Below are 20,995 nucleotides of genomic sequence, written 5' to 3'. Positions count from 1 at the left end.
TTATAAGCAAACTTAGCCTAAGCTAGTGCTAAATACCACTGCTTAGGATTTTGATACACTAAACTTCTCAATATGTTTCCCAAGCTTCGATTTACTACTTCGGTCTATCCATCGGTTTGAGGATGGTATGTTGAACTGAAACTGAGGTTAACTCCTAGTTTCTTCCAAAGAGTTCTCTAGAAATTCCCTACAACCTTTGTATCTCTATCAGACACAATGCTTATAGGGAATCCATGTAATCTTACCATTTCTAAAAAAAATAGATTAGCAATATGTGTTTCATCAGTAGTCTTATTACATGCAATGAAATGTGCCATATTGGAAAATCTATCTACCACAACATAAACGAAATCATTCCCCCTTTGAGTTTTAGGTAACCTCAAAACAAAATCCATGCTAAGTGCATCCCATGGTCGGTCTAGTATTGAAAACGACTATTATTATCCTATATTCTGGCTTCTCCCTTTAGCATGCTAACATGCTGCACTTCTCAACAAATCTCTTAACATCAGCCTGCATCTTTGGCCAATAATAAAAAGCATTTACCTGAGAAAAGGTTTTGTCTTGTCCAAAGTGACCAGATAATCCTCCATTATGTTTCTCCTTTATTATGTTTTCCCTCATAGAACATTTGGGAATGCAAAACTTGTTGCCCTTAAACAATAAACCTCCTTGGACAAGATAATCTAATCACTGACTTCGGTTATGAGCTATTGGATTTTGAACTGTTGTGTAAATATCTTTGAAATCTGCATTATCTTTCTACATTTCAACCATTTCTTCAAATCCTACAACACCAACTTTTAATTCTTGCACGATAAAATTTACCCTACTTAAAGCATCATCGACTTTGTTCAACTTACCGCTTTTGTGCTTTATCCAAAAGTAAAGCTATGCAAAAACTCTACCCACTTAGCATGTTTCCGGTTCAATTTCGGCTGGTTGTTTATGAACTGTAATGCATGATTATCATAATACAATATAAACTCCTTTGGCAGCAAATAATGTCTCCATTTTTTTAAAGGTTGTACAATAGCATAAAATTCTTTATCATGAGAAGAATACTTCTTCTTCGATTCAATTAATTTCTCACTAAAGTATGCTATTGGTCTCTGTTCTTGACTCAAAACTACTCCAATTGCAACTCCACTAGCATCAATTTCAACTTGAAATACTTTTCCAAAACCGGGTAAAGCTAAAACTGGTTTCTATGTGATTTTCCTCTTCAACAACTTAAAATTAATGTCTGCTGCTTCTGTCCACTTGAATGACTGATTAGTCTCCTTAATTGTTTCAAGAATTGGTGCACAAATTTGACTAAAACCTCTGATAAATTTCCTGTTAAAACTTGCAAGACCATGAAAACTTCTTACCTCAAATATATTCCTTAGAATATGCTAGTTCCAAATTACTTAGACTTTCTCTAGATCCATTTTCAACCCTTCTTTAGAAACTACAAATTCCAAGTAAATTAATTATTCTTTCATGAAACTACATTTCTTCAGATTTATGAGTAGTTTCTCTTCCAGTAGAGTTCTTAAAACGAATTTAAGATGCTCCAGATGTTCTTCCTTACTTCTACTAAAAACTACAATATCATCAAGATAAACAATAACAAACTTGCCTGCATATTTCTTCAAGACTTCATTCATCAATCTCATGAACATGCTAGGTGCATTAGTGAGTCCAAAAGGCATCACTAGCCATTCATACAACCCACTGTTTGTTTTAAACGTAGTGTTCCATTCATCTCTTCTCTAATTCTTATTTGATGATATCCACTCTTCATATCTATTTTAGTAAAATACTTTGACCCACTCAAACAATCCATCAAATCATCCATGCGTGGCAAAGGAAATCTATACGTGATAGTGATCTTGTTTATGGCTCTGGAATCTGTACACATACGCCATTCACCTCCTTTCTTTAGACTGAGTACTATTGGCACATCACATGGACTAAGACTCTCTTTGATTAGTTGCGTATCAATCAGTTCTTGCACTTGTCTTCCAACTTCTGTATTCTCTTAAGGAGTTAATCTGTACGCTGCCTTGTTTGGAAAACTTGCTCCTGGTATTTGATCAATATGATGATTAATACTCCTGATTGGTGGCAATGCATTTGGCTACTCATCCACAATAATATCAGCGAAATCATTTAACAAAGTTTTGATTTCTTCAAGTAAATGATCTAAGTTTGTGGAAGCTAAAATTACCATAGGTCTCCCTATGACAGCAAAATGGAATTCTTCACCTTTTCCTACCTCTTGCAATAGCTTCTTTCCACTCATCACCATAACATTGTTTCTAGGTGCTCCTTTGTCAGTGTCATCCTTCAATTGTAGCGGTGTATGTTTATTTCCATTCTTCTCCAGAGTATAAGTATTTTTCCTCCCATCGTGAATAGATTTCCGATAAAACTGCCACGGTCTTCTGAGAAATACATGGCATACATCCATTTGCATTACATCACACAATATCACATCCTTATACGTACCAATCTGTATCTCTACCTTGCATTGTTCTGTCACAATAATCTGATGTCCTTTCTGCAACCACAACACTCTGTAAAGAGTAGGGTGTATTGTCTTTGCTAATCCCATCTTGTCCACCATCTATGTAGAAACAAGGTTATCAATGCTTCCACTGTCAATGATCACTTTACAACATTTACCTTTGGATTTGCAGGTAGTTCTGAATAAATTCTTCCTCTGCACTAGTTCTTCAGTTTCTTTCTCTGCCTTAAGCAATGCCCTTTTCAACAACAGGGATTCTCCTACTTTAGGGGATTCTTCCTTTTCTATAGGTTGAGGTGTTTCTGGCTTTGCCTTAGCCACATTTGCATTCCTCTAACTTGCTGGTTTATTATCAGGACAGTCCCACGATACATGTCCCCATTCTCCACATGGGTAACATCGAATATCTCTTCCTTGGCCTCTTCCTCTGGACACAAGTCTTCCTCTATTAAAATATCCCCTCTATGGTGGTCTACTACTTAAACTTCCTGCTTCGGGTTGTTGTTGCTGAAACCTTGGTTTGGTAGTTCCTCTACCTCTTACTGAACTTTTCCCTCTATTCCTCTGATTTTGTTTTCTCAACATCTTCTCTTCTGCCTTCAAACCTACTCGATAGGTGTCTTCAATAGTCTTCAGACTCAACAAGCTAATCTCATCCTATATGTCGTATCTTAAGCCATTGATATATCTGGCTACCTTCTCCATATCATCCTCTGCATGTCCTGCTCCGATACTAAATCTAGAAAACTCTTCTATGTATTCTTTAACATACATTCCTTTTTGCCTTAAATTATGTAACTATTTGAAAAGATTTAATTGTTAATCTTTTGGAATAAATTTACCTTTCATTTTACTCACCATTTTGTCCCATTGCTTGATCTTGGACTTTCGTTTTCTCGTTCTAGATGTTTGTAGCTCATCCCACCAAATAGCTGCGTGACGCTTCAATCTAGTAACTGCAAACTTCACCTTCTTTCTGTCATCAACCTCTTCATAGTCGAAATATTTGTCCAGTGCACTGATCCAATCCATTGACTCTTCTGCATTGAGACTCCCTTCATACATAGGAATTCCCACCTTTGGTTTTCCACCAACTTTAGCCAACATCTTGATAACTTTGGTAGTTTCATTTTCCTCCACTTCTTCTTCCTTAGAAGATGCTTCTGCAGCACTTTCAACCCCTTCATCAGGTGCTCTCCTCTGCACAGTCTCCATTGTATCCATCCTTGTAAATAGACTCTGGATCTCCTCTAGCAGAATTGCATTTGCTTCAGGTCTTCCTCGACCTATGCCAACTGCTCTCCTTGGCGGCATGATTATTGCAGTCAAACTCAGTCTCTGTGCTCTGATACCAAAAATGAAATAGGAGGCCAATTGAATGGCAATTGAATAGCAACTGAATAGAAATTGAACAACAACTGAACAACAACTGAACAACAACTGGCCTTACGTTGACTTCCACATTGACATTCCCTTTTGAACAACACTTCACTCTACGTCGTTGATTTCCTCTCTCTAGATCTAACAGTCGGCAGTGACATTGCAGGTCACAAAATCTCATTTTGACTTGGCCAAGGTTTATTCACTCCTGAATGATGCGATGCGATATGATCCAATTGTCAGCAATCAACCGTCATCCAATGGTTGACGCGATATTGCCTAGGGAACTTGTGCAACGCTACCCACCTCATGGAGCCGATATGTTTTATAGATCTTCATCTATAAAAGTTGGGGTCATGTTTTAGACTTAAACTACAACTACTTTATACCCTGATATCCCTTAGATAACAGAGTTACTCAAATCCTTTGGATATCAGTTCTTCGACTAACACACAGGTTAAACATAGGTCTAACCCCACTATTGACTATGACATCAACAGTTGAACTTTAGATCGATGGTTAGGATGGAGTGCGGGCCTTCAAGCACGATCAACCTTTTTGTGCTCTTCTACCCCCGTTATTAATATTAATGACTGCAATTAACACATAACACTGAGATTAACAATTAAAACATGAAAAACAGATAAAATACATAGATGCGCTTCAGAATGTAGATTCAAAGAGTAAACGAGAGTTTCCACTAGGATCAACACACAGATGAACACTAATCAAATTCATTCAATATAATAATAGTTACAGAGTGTCAGCCCTTTTGGATCGATTACAGCAAATTAATAGACCTCTATTTCAATCTCAAAACCCTCTCTATCACTCAACTCTCACCTCTCACTCAATCCTCAATCATCTCAGCTAATCCTTCTTTATTACATTTTATTCTTTTTATGAATCAAATCTGATTCTAACTGTACGAACAACTCAATCTATATTTTTAAACAATATAACAACCAAATTTCTATTTTCAAGCTCTATTACACACCTATGTAACAACTTATCCCTTAGTCTAAAATAAGACAATTTCCTAACTATTACAATAATGAATTATAGATCATTTTCAAGAGATCCAACCCTCTCGACCAAAACTGACTTTCGACCACTCATGTCGGTGAAATTCAACTCCTTTTGCTATGCTCTTAACCTGTAAGACGATACCAGAATACCAAATATGTGAATAAATATACCCAGAACATAGAACAGTGAGAAATAACAGCAAGTATTTTATTATTCAAAAAGCAATGTTCACTTGCCTCTTCGAGGGGGCAACCTCCAATAGAGCTGAGCTCAATTACAAAATAAGACACGATGCTCCTCATAGGGAGTGTCTATCCTTTATATAGGATTCATACATGTAATACCATGGGGTAATACCATGGTTCTTATTAATACCATCTATCTAATACCATGGCCCATTTGCAACTAACTGTGGTCCCGTCATTAAATGCAGGTTAACCACTTACAATTATTAATATGGGCTTTATTGACTCTTTACTTAACTATAACTATGACTTGATCCTATTACATAAATAAGGGGGTTAGGGTGGGACCCTAACATGCCCTCCCCCCATAAGAATAGCCTTTTCCTCAAGGTTGAAGCTGCGGAAACTGCTAAAGAATAGTGGTTGGTTCCCAGGTTGCATCTTTCGAAGAGTTGTCTTTCCATTTGACGAGGACTTCTTTGATCATGTGGCGACGCAAGTGTTGTTCTCATGTGTCCAGGATCTATTCAGGTTGGAGCCATATTGACCCTTCTTCATCTAGTTCAGGTAGACTTGTTTGAATTCTGCAATTGTTCCCAATCACTTTCTTGAGGCATGAGACATGGAAAACTGGATGGACTTTTGCAGTGGGTGGCAAAGCTAGCTTGTCGGCCACTTCTCTAATGCGCTGAAGTACTTGATACGGTCCGTAGAATTTTGGAGATAGTTTCTGACAACCCTTGTCTTTGAGTGATGTTTGCTTATATGGTTGCAGCCTCAAAAATACCTGATCCCCTTCTTGAAATTAGCATTTTGAGTGATGCTAATCTACCTGTTGCTTCATGCAGTTTTTAGCTTGATGAAGATTCTCTCTAAGATGGGCCAGCATGGTTGTGCGGTTTTGTAGGAGTCGATCCATTGCTTGTACCTTTGAGCACCCCTTGATATAAGAAGTAGGGGAAGGAGGGAGTTGACCATAAACTGCTTCATATGGAGTCATTTTGGTGGTGGCATGATAGTTGGTGTTATACCACCATTCAGCTAGAGGTAACCACTGTACCCAGAGATGTTGCTTTTTTGAAGTGAAACACCTAAGGTAGGTTTCCAAACATTTGTTGACTACTTCAATTTGACCATCAATTTATGGATGATAGGAAGTACTGAGTTGTAGTTGGGTACCTTGTAGTCGAAAGAGTTCCTGCCAAAAGTTATTGGTGAAGACCGGGTCACGATCAGACACAATGGAAGTGGGCATGCCATGCAATTTGAAGATCTGATCCATGAAAGATTGAGTGACCAAAGTCGGTGTAAAAGGGTGGGGTAGGGCGCAAAAATGAGCATACTTAGAAATTTTTTCCACAACACCATGATGATTGACTTGTTTCCTGACTTTGGAAGACCTGTAATGAAATCCATAGAAACCTCCGTCCATATTGATGCTGGGATGGGCAATGGTTGTAATGTGCCTGGTACTTTGACTGTCTCTCCTTTGTGGCACTGACAGATGTCCCATTCAGCTACAAAAGTAAGAATGTCCTTTTTCATGTCTTTCCAAAAAAATGATCTTCGAGTGCGAGCATACGTCTTCTTAAAACCTGAATGTCCTGTAGTGGGAGATGAGTGCAACTCCGCCAAAATGCGGATTTTGAGGGTGGATGTTGGTGATATTAGGACTATGTCCTTGTAGCGAAAAATCTTGTCCTGCCACGAGTAGCCCTCGATGGAATTTGGATCTGCTTGCAATTGAGTAATGAGTTGGGAGATCTAGGGATGTGAAAACCATTCCTTGCAAGCCTCTTCAATACATTCTAGAATGGGAAGGGAAATTATGAGCAGAGTACTTTCCTCCTCAAATTGGCGAGATAATGCATCTGCGACAATATTTTCATGCCCTTTCTTGTGAATTATCTCATAATCTTATCCCAGCATTTTGGCGAGCCATTTATTTTGTTGTGGTGAGGATAGGCATTGCTCCAAAAAATACTTAAGGCTTTGATGGTCTGTTCAGATTTGGAAGCGTCGCCCCAATAAGTATGGTCACCAGGTATCTACTGCATGTAAGATGGCCATCATCTCCTTCTCATAGTTAGATTGTCCTAGATTCTTCCCACTTATTTGTTGGATTATGAATGCCAAGGGTCGACCTTCCTGCATTAAGATCGCCCCAATACCTATACCCGAAGCATCACATTCAATGACAAAAGATTTGGTGAAGTCGGGTAGTGCTAAGACTGGAGTGGAACACATGGCACTTTTTAGAGCTGTAAAGGCCTGTTGTGCTTCATCATTCCAGAGGAATGAATTTTTCTTGACGAGTTGAGTGAGGGGCCTCACAATGTGACCATAATTGCAGACAAATTTGTGATAGTAGCCCGTGAGACCCAAAAATCCTCTCAGGCTCTTCAAGGTCTTAGGTTGAGGTCAATCCTGCATTGCTTGGATCTTTTTGGGGTCCACCCTGACACCTTCACGCCTCACAATGTGGCCCAAATACTCAACTTCTTCCATGCCAAAAGAACACTTGGATATCTTAACAAATAATTTATGCTCACGGAGCAGTTGCAAGCGCAGATCTGCATGCTAAAGATGTGTAGCCCAAGTGCAGCTGTAGATGAGGATGTCATCAAAGAAAACAAGGACAAATTTTCTGAGATATGGTTTGAGTAGGTGGTTCATAAGGCTCTAAAAAGTGGATGGGGCATTACAAAGACCAAAGGGCATGACCAGGAACTCATAATGGCCTTCATGAGTTCGGAAAGTAGTCTTTGGAATGTTGACTTCTTTCATGCGAATTTGGTGGTAGCCTGAGCGAAGATCCAACTTAGTGAAGAATTGAGCCCCATTTAGTTCATCCAGCAAATCATCAACAACTGGGATTGGAAATTTATCTTTGACTGTCAACTTATTAAGGGCCCTGAAGTTTGGACACATATGCCATTCCCCATCTTTCTTGAGCAGCATGACCACCGGTGATGAATAAGGACTAATGCTGGGATGAATGACACCTACTTCCAAAAGTTCCTTGATTATTTTTTCTATTTCATTCTTTTGGGCGAACAAATATCTATATGGGTGCACATTTGGTGGTTGGGCCCCTGGGACCAAAGTGATGCTATGATCATGTTCCCCTCTCGATGGTGGACACTCATGAGGCTTGTCAAAGACTGGTAGATGGTTATTTAAGATCTGTTGCATCTCAGGATGAAGCTGAAGAGAATGGGGTTCGAAGGCCTGGATGGCATTAAATTGAGCTATAACTCCATTATGGCCCTAATTTTTCCATCTGATGTGAGCTGATGATAGAGGGAGCTCTCGCCTAGAGTCCGCAGAGGGTATGTGTGTGGTTGTTCTACTTAAAGCTCATATATAACTCCTGGAAATCCATTGTGATTGGGCCAAGTGTGCAAAGCCATTCAGCACCTAGGAAAATGTCGCACCCTCCCATATGTATGGCAAACATGTGGGTCTTTAACTGATAATCCCCCATTTGAGGTTTGACATTTTCACAGCGGCCTTCGCATTTCATTGTTCCCCCATTAGCAATTTGGATTTGGAAGTTAGAAACTGCTCGTACAAAACAATGCACTGCTTCTGCAACTCTTTGATGGATAAAATTATGTGTACTTCTACTATCAATCAGGACTACTACTGGGTGATGCTTAATAAAACCTCTAACTTTGAGAGTTTGAGGTGAAGAAATCCCTGCCAAAGCATGTAGAGAAATAACTGGTTCTTCAGGTACCTTGTCCTTCTGGTTGTCCTCTTCTTCCTCCTCTGGTACCTCAAGTGGTGGGGCTTCCTCCGATGAACTGTGATCAATAGCATCAATTTGAAAGAATTTGGGCTCCTTGCATTTATGCCCGGGGGAGTATTTTTCATCACAGTAGTAACATAATCCTTTCTTTCTTCTTTCCTCCATTTTTGCAGGTGATACCTTTTCGACCTTGAGTGTTTGGGTAGTGGTGTGAGCCCGTGGGGGGTGACCCTTGGCGGTGAAATTTAGGCGATTGAACTGGGCCGCTAACGCACGTTCTACTTCACGAGCTATCCTGCAAGCCTCCAGCCATGAGGGAGGGTGGTGCAGCCGGACGTGGGCTTGTATGGCTTCTTTCAGACCACTGATAAAAAATTCTGTGTAGAACTCATCTTGTAGACCTCCAATGCGGAAAGCTAAGGCTTCAAAGGCTATAATATATTCATCCACTGTTCCTATTTGTCAGAGCTTAGTGAGATGACCCAAAAACGCACAGTCATGGTCAAAGCGATCCATAAGAGCTTTTTTGAATGTCTCCCAAGTCAAGGGCCTTCCATAGCAACGTTGATGCCATTGCCACCATTGCCATCTTTCATTGTCCAAGTACATGATACCCACAATAAGCTAAGTGGCATTATCCAGGATGTAATTCAGATTGAAATATTGCTCCATTTGTGCTATCCATGTTTCCGGGTGAGAGCCATCAAATTTATACATGTCCAACTTGGGTGGTCACAGACGGGATTGTTGGTGGGTGCCAAAGAGGTGAAGAGACTGGCTAGACTCACCCTCACTGTGTTCAGTGCCAATATATGCTTCCTCGCGAGCTTCTGTCTTGCCCTTAGAGAGTGCTGTAGTTATTGCCTACAGCTGCGCTTGGATGTCCTTCAAGAATGCTTCAAGGATGTCCATCCTCTCATTCGCCATACCTTGATTTCTAGTTTGTACCAAGCACCGAGCCGATTTACTTGAAATTTTCGGACTACCCAAATTTTTTTTGCATTAACAATTGAATGGTACCACCTTGCTTAGCTCGTTGTCCTGATTCTTATGGGCTAAGGCACCAATAAGTGCCCGGGGGGTCTCAGATTTTTTTTATTTTTTTTTTTTTTTTTTTTTACTTCTAACGGAGTTTTATTCCTTGCTTAGGAATACTGCAGTCGTCGAATCCCAGAAATTTCAATGTTGCCAAAAGTCCTGTGAAAATCGCGCCCCGGTATAGGAACCCACAAACTACTCAGAGCTAGATGGTGGATCTGATGGATCTGAGAAATCTGAATGGCTGATCTGATAGATCTGAATGGCGGAACTAATTGCTGCTCTAGATCTGACGGAACTAATAGATTTGAATGACTGTTCTGATAAATCTGAACGATGAACTAATTGCTGTTGCGGCTGCAAAACCCCACTTGTGAGATCTGATCTAGCAGAGATTATGCATGATCCGAAGATACAGAAGGGAACTATGGTATACAGGAGTTTCAGGTGCTACAGATCGCAATATACATAAGGGTCTGATAGTAGTACTCGGCCCAATTTTTCAAGGCACTAACTAAGGAGGATCAACTATACCCTTAGCCGTACAACCTGACTACCCTATCATACAGGTGAGTAATCTCTCCGAGTGCTATTCTCGGTGTACTGTAGCAGCAAGACGGCCAAAGGTTTATCTATGGCGAGGTTTCAAGGGAGCTAGGGGGCTTCTGATATACCCAGAGGGTACTTGGAATGCAGTCTGTGCACGGTTCTATAGAATGCTCTAATACTCGAAGGGGTACCCACAAGGGTTACAAGGGAGTCCAACAAGTGTGACCACCTCTTGTATTTTCTGCATGCATGCCTCCCCAAATCCGTAGGTTTATGCGCTCAATGACAGATACCATGGTTTAAAGATGCCAGAACACGTCTCTAGCCAAAAAAACATTTTGCTAAAAATTGGAGATCCCACCAACCCTGGAAAGTACTCTGATACTACTTGTTATGCTCTTAACCCGCAAGATGATACCGGAATACCAAATATGCAAATAAATATACCCAGAACATAGAACAGTGAGAAAAATGATAGCAAGTATTTTATTATTCAGAAAGGAATGTTCACTTGCCTCTTCGAGGGGGCAGAGCTGAGCTCGATTACAAAATAAGAGACGATGCTCCTCGCAGGGAGTCTCTATCCTTTATATAGGATTCATAATTGTAATACCATGGGGCAATACCATGGCTCTTATTAATACCATCTATCTAATACCATGGCCCATTTGCAACTAATTGTGGTCCCATCATTAAATGCGGGTTAACCACTTACAGTTATTAATATGGGCTTTATTGACTCTTTACCTAACTATAACTATGATTCGATCCTATTACATAAATAAGGGGGTTAGGGTGGGACCCTAACACCTTTAGCCACAACATGTGAACAAACCTTCACATTGCTGGCTAAGTCTAGATGCTCTTGCATCAGACTCCCGGGGAAGAAAAGAATCATCCCTCAGACTTTCACAGTTTACTCCATACTTCTGCAACTCTACTATTGTTGACCAACTAGCATCCTCCACTAGTTGTCCTTTCCATTTCATTAGATATTGATAATAAATCTGTCCTCTGGTTCTTTTGGATACTTTTTTCTCCAAAACAACTTCCACCTCTCTCTTAACAGTATTTGCCATTTGTTCTTCCCAGTTCAAAGTTTGAACTTCATCTTCTGTAGTTTCCTCCTGTAGCTCTTTCTCTGTCTCTTTGTATGGATACAAATCTGTAACATTAAAGATAGGTGATATTCCAATCCCTTATGGCAATTCAATTTCATAAGCATTAGTTGAAAACTTTCTTACAATTCTACATGGTCCTATCTTTTTCATTTTTAGTTTATTGTAAGTCTTAGTAGGAAATCTTTCATTTCTCAAATACACCATCACTAAATCTCCCACTTGTAATTCTTTCTCTCTTCTTTTCATATTTGATCTCTATTTGTATTTGCCACTGCTTTCTTGCAATCTTCCTTTGATATCTTCTTATAGTCTCTACATCTTCTGTGCAAACTCTTTCGCTTTTGCACTTATTGTCTCCTATTTACCCAAATTTTTGAGCTCATACACACTTCTTGGGTTCATCCCAAAAGTAATATGAAATGGACTCATTCTAGTACTTCGGTTTGGAGTGTCATTATAAGCAAACTTAGCTTGATTTAGTGTTAAATCCCATTGCTTAGGATTTTGATAGACTAAACTTCTCAATATGTTTCCCAAGCTTCAGTTTACTACTTCGGTCTGTCCATCGGTTTGAGGATGGTATTCTAAACTGACGCTGAGGTTAGCTCCTAGTTTCTTCCAAAGAGTTCTCCAGAAATGCCCTACAAAGTTTGTATCTCTATCAGACACAATACTTATAGGTAATCAATGTAATCTTACAATTTTTGAAAAAAATAGATTAGAAATATGTGTTGCATCACTAGTCTTTTTACATGCAATGAAATGTGCCATCTTGGAAAATCTATCTACCACAACATAAACAGAATCATTCCCCCTTTGAATTTTAGGTAACTCCAAAACAATATCCATGATAACTGCATCCCATGGTTAGTCTGGTATTGGCAACGACTGGTACAATCCTGTATTATGGCTTCTCCCTTTAGCATGCTGACATATCCTGCACTTCTCAATAAATCTATTAACATCAATATGCATCTTCGGCCAATAATAAAAATCATTTTCCTGAGAAAAGGTTTTGTCTTGTCCAAAGTGACCAGTTAATCCTCCACTGTGTTTCTCCTTTATTGTGTTTTTGCTCATAGAACATTTGGGAATGCACAACTACTTGCCATTAAACAATAAACCTCCTTGGATAAGATAATATAACCACTAAATTTGGTTATGAGCTATTGGATTTTGAACTGTTGTGTAAATATCTTTGAAATCTGCATCATCTTTATACATTTCAACCATTTCTTCAAATCCTACAACAACAACTTTTAATTCTTGCACAATGAAATTTACCCTGTATAAAGCATCATCGACTTTGTTCAACTTACCAGTTGTGTGCGTTATCACAAAAGTAAAGCTCTAAAGAAACTCTACCCACTTGGCATGTTTCTGGTTCAATTTCGGCTGGTTGTTTATGAACTGTAATGCATGATTATTATAATACAATATAAACTCCTTTGGCAGCAAATAATGTCTCCATTTTTTTAAAGCTTGTACAATAGCATAAAATTCTTTATCATAAGAAGAATACTTCTTCTTCGCTTCATTTAATTTCTCACTGAATTATGTTATTGGTCTTTGTTCCTGACTCAAAACTGCTCTAATTGCAACTCCATTAGCATCAGTTTCAACTTGAAATACTTTTCCAAAATCCGGTGAAGCTAAAACTGGTTTCTCTGTGATTTTCTTGTTCAGCAACTTAAAATTCCTATTTGCTGCTTTTGTCCACTTTAACGACTGATTAGTCTCCTTGATTGTTTCAAGAATTGGTGCACAAATATAACTAAAAACTATGATAAATTTCCTGTAATAACTTGCAAGACCATGAAAACTTCTTTCCTCAAACATATTCATTGGAATATGCCAGTTCCAAATTACTTGGACTTTCTCTCAATCCATTTTCAACTCTTCTTTAGAAACTACAAATCCCAAGTAAATTAATTCTTCTTTCATGAAACTACATTTCTTCAGATTTATCAGTAGTTTCTCTTCCTGCAGAGTTCTTAAAACCAATTTAAGATGCTCCAGATGTTCTTCCTTACTTCTACTAAAAACTAGAATATCATCAAGGTAAAAAATAACAAACTTGCCCGCATATTCCTTCAAGACTTCATTCATAAATCTCATGAACATGCTAGGTGCATTAGTGAGTCCAAAAGGCATCACTAACCACTCATACAATCCACTGTTTGTTTTAAATGTAGTGTTCCATTCATCTCCTTCTCTAATTCTTATTTGATGATATCCACTCTTCAGATCTATTTTAGTAAAATACTTTGACCCACTCAAACAATCCATCAAATCATTCATGCGTGGTAAAGGAAATCTATACGTGACAGTGATCTTGTTTATGGCTCTGGAATCTGTACACATACGCCATTCACCTCCTTTCCTTGGACTAAGTATTGTTGGAACATCACATGGACTAAGACTCTCTCTGAATAGTCTCTTATCCATTAGTTCTTGCACCTGTATTCCAAATTCTTAATTCTCTTGAGGAGTTAATCTCTACACTACTTTGTTTGGCAAACTTTCCCTTGGTATTCAATCAATATGATGACTAATACTCTAGATTGGTGGGAATGCATTTGGAAACTCATCCACAATAATATTAGTGAAATAATTTAACAGAGTTTTGATTTCTTCAGGTAAATCATCTAAGTTTGTGGAAGTTAAAATTACCTTAGGTCTCCCTATGATAGTAAAATGCATTTCTTCACATTTTCCTACCTCTTGCAACAACTCCTTTCCACTCATCAGCATAACATTGTTTCCAGTGATCCTTTTTCAGCGTCATCCTCTAATGGAAGCAGTGTATGTTTATTTCTATTCTTCTCCAGAATATAAGTATTTTTCCTCCCATCGTGAATAGATTTCTAATCAAACTTACACAGTGTTCCCAACAATACATGGCATACATCCATTGGCATTACATCACACAATATCACATCCTTATACATACCAATCTATATATCTCTACCTTGCATTGTTCTTTCACAATAATCTAATGTCCTTTCTGCAACCACGACACTCTATAAGGAGTAGGGTGTATTGTCTTCGCTAGTCACAGCTTGTCCACCATCTCTGTAGAAACAAGGTTATTAGTGCTTCCACTGTCAATTATCACTTTACAACATTTACCTTTGGATTTGTAGGTAGTTCTGAATAAATTCTTCCTCTGCGCTAGTTCTTTAGTTTCTTTCTCTGTTGTAAGCAATGCCCTTTTCAACAATAGGGATTCTACTACTCTAGGGGATTGTTCCTTTTCTATAAGTGGAGGTGTTTCTGGCTTTGCCTCAGCCACATTCGCATTCCTCCGACTTGCTGGTTTATTATGAGGACAACCCACGATACATGTCTTCATTGTCCATACGTGTAACACCGAATATCTCTTCCTCGACCTCTTCCTCTAGGCACAAATCTTCCTCTATTAAAATCTCCCCTCTATGGTGGTCTACTACTTGAACTTCCTGCTATAGGATGATGTTGCTGAAACCTCGGTTTGGTAGTTCCTCTACCTCTTACAGAACTTTTCCCTCTATTCCTCTGATTTTGTTTTCTCAACATCTTCTCTTCTGCCTTCAAACATGCTTGATAGGTGTCTTCAATAGTCTTCAAACTTAGCAAGATGATCTCATCCTGTATGTCATATCTTAAGCCATTGATATATCTAGCTAACTTCTCCATATCATCTTCTGCATGTCCTGCTCTAGTACTCAATCTATAAAACTCTTCTATGTATTCCTTAACAGACATTCCTTTTTTCCTTAAATTCTGTAATTGTTTGAAAAGATTTAACTGATAATCTTTTGGCATAAATTTAGCTTTCATTTTTCTCACCATTTTGTCCCATTGCTTGATCTTGGACTTTCTTTTCTCATTCTAGATGTTTGTAGCTCATCCCACCAAATCGTTGTGTGACCCTTCAATCTGGTAACTGCAAACTTCACCTTCTTTCTATCATCAACCTCTTCATAGTCAAAATATTTGTCCAATGCACTAATCCAATCCATTTACTCTTTTGCATTAAGACTCCCATCATACACGGGAATTTCCACCTTTGGTTTTCCACCCACTTTAGCCAACATCTTGATAACTTTGGTAGTTTCATTTTCCTCCTCTTCTTCTTCCTTAGAAGATGCTTCTACAGCACTTTCAACCCCTTCATCAGGTGCTCTCCTCTACGCAGTCTCCATTGTATCCATCCTTGTAGGCAAACTCCAGATCTCCTCCAGAAAAACTGCATTTGCTTTAGGTCTTCCTCGACCTATGCCAACTCCTCTCCTTGGTTGGATGTTTACTGCAGTCAAACTCAATCTCTGTGCTCTGATACCAAAAATGGTGTAGGAGGTCAATTGAATGAAAATTGAACAAGAACTGAACAACAATTGAACAGCAACTGAACAGCAACTGGTCTTACATTGACTGCGTTGACTTTCACTTTTGAACGACACTTCACTCTACGCAGTTGATTTCCCCTCTCCAGATCTACCTACCTCACGAAGCCGATATGGTTTATAGACCTTGATCTATAAAAGTTTGGGTCTGGGTTTAGACTTAAACTTTGATTACTTTAAAACCTGATATCCCTTAGATAATAGAGTTCCTCAAATCCTTCAGATAGCAGTTCTTCAACTAACACATAGGTTAAACACAGGTCTAACCCTGTTGTTGACTATGACGTCATCATTTGAACTTTAGATTGATGGTTAGGATGAAGTATAGACCTTCAACCACTATCAACCTTTCTGTGCTCTTCTACCCCTGTTATTAATATTAATGGTTGCGATTAACACATAACACTGAGATTAATAATTAAAACATGAAAAATAGAGAAAATACTCAGATGTGCTTCAGAACGCATATTCACAGAGTAAACGAGAATTTCCACCAGGATCAACACACATATGCACACTAATCAAATTCATTCAATATAATAATAGTTACAGAGTCTCGACCCTCTTGGCTCAATTACAGCAAATTAACAGACCTTTGTTCCAATCTCAAAACCCTCTCTATCACTCAACTCTCACCTCTTACTCAATCCTAAATCATCTCAGCTAATCCTTCATCATTACATTTTCTTATTTTTATGAATCAAATCCGATTCTAACTGTAAGAAGACCTAAATTTCTATTTTTAAACAATCTAACAATCAAATCTCTATTTTCAAGCTCTATCACACAGTTGTGCTAACAACTTATCCCTCAGTATAAAATAAGATAATTTCCTAACTATTACAATAATGAATTACAGATCATTTTCGAGAGATCAAACCCTCTCAACCAAAACTGACTTTTGACCACTCAGGTCAGTGAAATTCAACTCCTTTAGCCACAGCATGTGAGCAAACCTTCACATTGCTGGCTAAGTCCAGATGCTCTTGCATCACTCTTTCTTTGTCATGCTATTAATTATCTTATTTTGTGTTAGTAATTTATATATGTGTCACAACATCAATACCACTTATTAATTCTTTCTTTATGTATTTTTATCATTTTTTGAAAGCTACACTTACACCTCTCTCACTTGTATTGACAGTGATTGTACTATTCTTTAGTACCATTGACCTACTTTTGTAGTCATTTGTTGGAAATTAACAAAAGTATCTTATCCTACTCACTCCCTAACATCCTTCACAAGGTTATATATAGGTCTGTTACAACAGTGGTTAAAGATGAGACAATTCAGTAAATTATATGAAAAATTGCATATGAGAATGTAGATTTGGACATCAACTTTTAGGCAGACATAAGGTAGGAAGCCTTCAGTTGGTATATCTTCTTCTAAAAGCCTAGGTTATTTATTCTATGCAAGATTTTTTTTTTCATGCCAATATATTAGGATCTTTAGTAGTAGGATCTTCAGTTATATTTCACTCTCAAAATTACTCAACAAATATGTAGATGTTTTAAAATTTTTGGGGTCATGAAACCCTAGTTTAAAACTTATTTTTATATATATTAACTCTCTAGATAATGCAACAATAGCATTGTTTTAATAGTCAACGTATGTTTCAATTACAAAAACAGAAAAAACAAATAGAAATGAAGTAGCAGGAAAAAACAACATATGGTGAGACAACATATACGAACAAAAAAAATAAATCATAATTATATGGCAAAGAGATTCACAAAAGTTGATAATTATAGAAATTCTAGAATGATGCAGGAAAACTTTATCTTTAAAAAATCTTGAAGTGATAATACATTAAATAGGGAATAACATGCTATTAATATAATAATATTGCTAATATTTCATTATGTTATCGAAATACTTGATTATTTTGTAATGATGCATGCATAAACTATTCATTGACTGTGTTATGTTCTATATACTAAAAAATTATCATTTTAAAAAATTGTTCATTGACTAGTTATGTTCTCTATTCTATAAAATTACCATTTTAACATATTCTTAGATATAAATGATCAACTTCAAATTGTTCATAAAATAGAAATACAATTTAGAATGGTAAAGAACATTGGTTGAAATCTAAATTTTATTTTAGTAACAACTTTTCTTATGTAGAAGATGTGTGTAGCTAGCACACATTTATATTATTTTATTCTATGTTAAGAGCTTGTCTTCTTTAGATATAAGGAAATAGGTTAATGATCCAAGATCCAAAGGAATATAGTAGAAGTGAAATCCTACCCCCTTACTAACCACATTGTAGAAATAAGAATAAATTATTACAAACTACACAACTCTAATGATCAAGTTCTTTTTGTTTTGATAAGAAAAGAAATGAATTAATTATTAGCATAATTGTATTTATGTGAACTGTGAAATTGTGTGTTTAAAAAATAATCTACTCAATGGACCCACTAGACCATGTGGACATTGGCATAATAATATTAAATAATGTTTTGTCAGTATGAATATTTAGTGTTATCTATGTTACAATATTCCTTAATACACGGTGGAAAAAACTAAAGAAGAAAACCCATTAAAAGTGTGAATTTGATAGGGAAAACTTATTGTCTGCAAAGCGAATAACGATGGTTATTTTGTCTTTCATAAACTCTACAAAACTCTCAAAACCAATACCAAGCAACACAAACATCAAGCTTTTTCCTTCTACCCTACTCTTCTCGCGTAAATGGTGCCATTCCCATATTTTAAAAATAAGAATAAGTCTAATCATTTGGCCATTCAGAAGACAAAATCATATGTATTAATTAAATTCTCAATCCAATCAACCACAAGCTAGCCAAAATTCTATGTGTTTTCTTTCCAACAATGAAGCATCAAAACAAAAAAATTCAGAAAATGATTTGAAAAGGTTAAAACAAAAGGGTGTTAGGGAGGGTGGAAGAGAAAATTGGGTGTATGTGAGACAAGAATTAAAAATATTTGAATTCAATATCCATCCCTCTTTTACTTTTTAGAAAGATAGATATATACCTGATATAAACTTATATGACAAAAAAATTACTACCAAATACAAAAATAACAACATTTATAAAAATACTTATAGTCATCTATATATTTGGGGTTCTAGAAAGATTTAGGTGATGATTAGAGTCCATCACACATGGAAAAGATCTTTGAACTTGAAAATAACTCGTTAACAGATAATATGAATAGGGTTGATATCAGGAACTTGTTCTTAGGGTTTTAGGATCATCATCATTGCACGCCATGAAAGTTGTGTTGGAGACCATGGGTATCAGTCATCAAGCCGACTTTCAGACCTTAATACATGTTCCAATGTTGTTTTTTTATAAACGAATGAAATTAAACGAGTAAAATAAATTTTTGGTGTGGAATGACATTGGAAATTTAAGCCCTCCCAACTTCATTAAGGCCACCGAAGGTCAAATATTGTGGATTTTATAAAATATTTATGAATTGGGTCAACCATCTTCAGTTGGATTAACAACAATAACTTTCCAAGAATCAAATGTCAATGTTAGTTTAATCAAAACAAGACAACAAGCTGTAGTTTGGAGATACCTAAGAATGATCAGATTGGACAAGGAAAGTCCATTGTATAATCAATAATTCTCCAAAATTGAAATTTATTGATTCAAAAATAGTATTAAGTCCCTGATTGATATCCCCCTCCATGGCTACCACCCACAAAGAATAGAATGCATTGACTGATTTAAATTCACATAGTGGCCATTGCTATGAAGAAATTAGCATAACACCCTTCGATAAAGATCAAAGTTGGCCATTTCTTGGGTTATCTTTAGATAAGGGACTAAGAAACCTAAGAGCCTACCATGATGCTAAGTGCATGGAATAGTTATTGCTGCATTGTTCAAGTGCCCTAGAAAACAACAATGTTACATTAGCTCAACAAGTAATGTGGGTTCTGAACAATATAGCATTTATTGAAGGAGACAGTAACCAGAGGGTCACTTATTATTTTCTCAGGGCACTCATAGCAAGTTCTGCAAGAAAGTGTAACTCAAATATGCTTAAGGCCATGGCGAGTACAATAGTCACCGCATATTTTTGGGATACCAAGAGAGTTTTAGTCATTGAGCTTGTATGGCTTGTAGACCTTACTCTATGGCACATATTTGGATTCTCTTCATCCAATGGCAACATTATAGAATCAATGGAAGGGTATTCTGTAACACCTCCTCCCACATTTACCCAAATTCAGAAGATTGACAGGGTAAACCTGAGACGAGCGTCACTATGATATGAGCTGACCTGTAAGTTCTAGTTATGGAAGTGGTGCCAACACACTAAAAAATTATAGATATCCCTTAAGAGCACTAGATCACCCAAAGCTCATTCCACAACCTCTGATGACTAGATTATGAACTGGAACTCCTTTTTCAAAATCTTAACCCCCAACTACACCCACAACACAGAATGCATACAGATATGAGCCTATAACCGCAGTCATCAGCCTGGTTCCATGTGGTTATGGCTTAAATTTACTAGTTTAGTGCTAGCGGTTTAGAGATATAAGCCACTTTCCCAAGATATTCTCTATTCCACTACCCATAATTTCCTATAACTTTCCATAATCATAATTAAAATGAGAACAATGCCAAACATTCAAACTTGAAGAAAGAACTTTCCCTAGACTACCTAGTACACATCAAACATTTTATCAGACATATGGTAAATGTGTGAGCTACAGATCATTAATTCATATTTACTCATAAACTTCTCAATTTCATCCAAGAATCACCAAGAAGGTTCGAAGCCCTCTCTAGCTAGCTGCAATAACACTTATTATCCCATGCATTCTTCAACCATTTAATTACTTACCAATATATGTCAGGAACCATAGAAAAAATAGATCATATAACTAGCATATAACCAACAAACAAATAGAATAGAAACCATGGAAATCAACCATTAAATCACTAGCATAATCACCACAAGGCTCATAGATCACATTAGAAAATATCTCGTATTAACATATGAAAATGCCAACGAAGTCAGGGACTTCCATGTA

This window comes from Pinus tabuliformis, chromosome 5_1 (assembly GCF_031772625.1).
Source record: "Pinus tabuliformis cultivar Carrire ecotype Pingquan chromosome 5_1, CPIR1, whole genome shotgun sequence".
NCBI lineage: Eukaryota > Viridiplantae > Streptophyta > Pinopsida > Pinales > Pinaceae > Pinus > Pinus tabuliformis.
Note: the sequence above shows the minus strand (reverse complement) of the source record.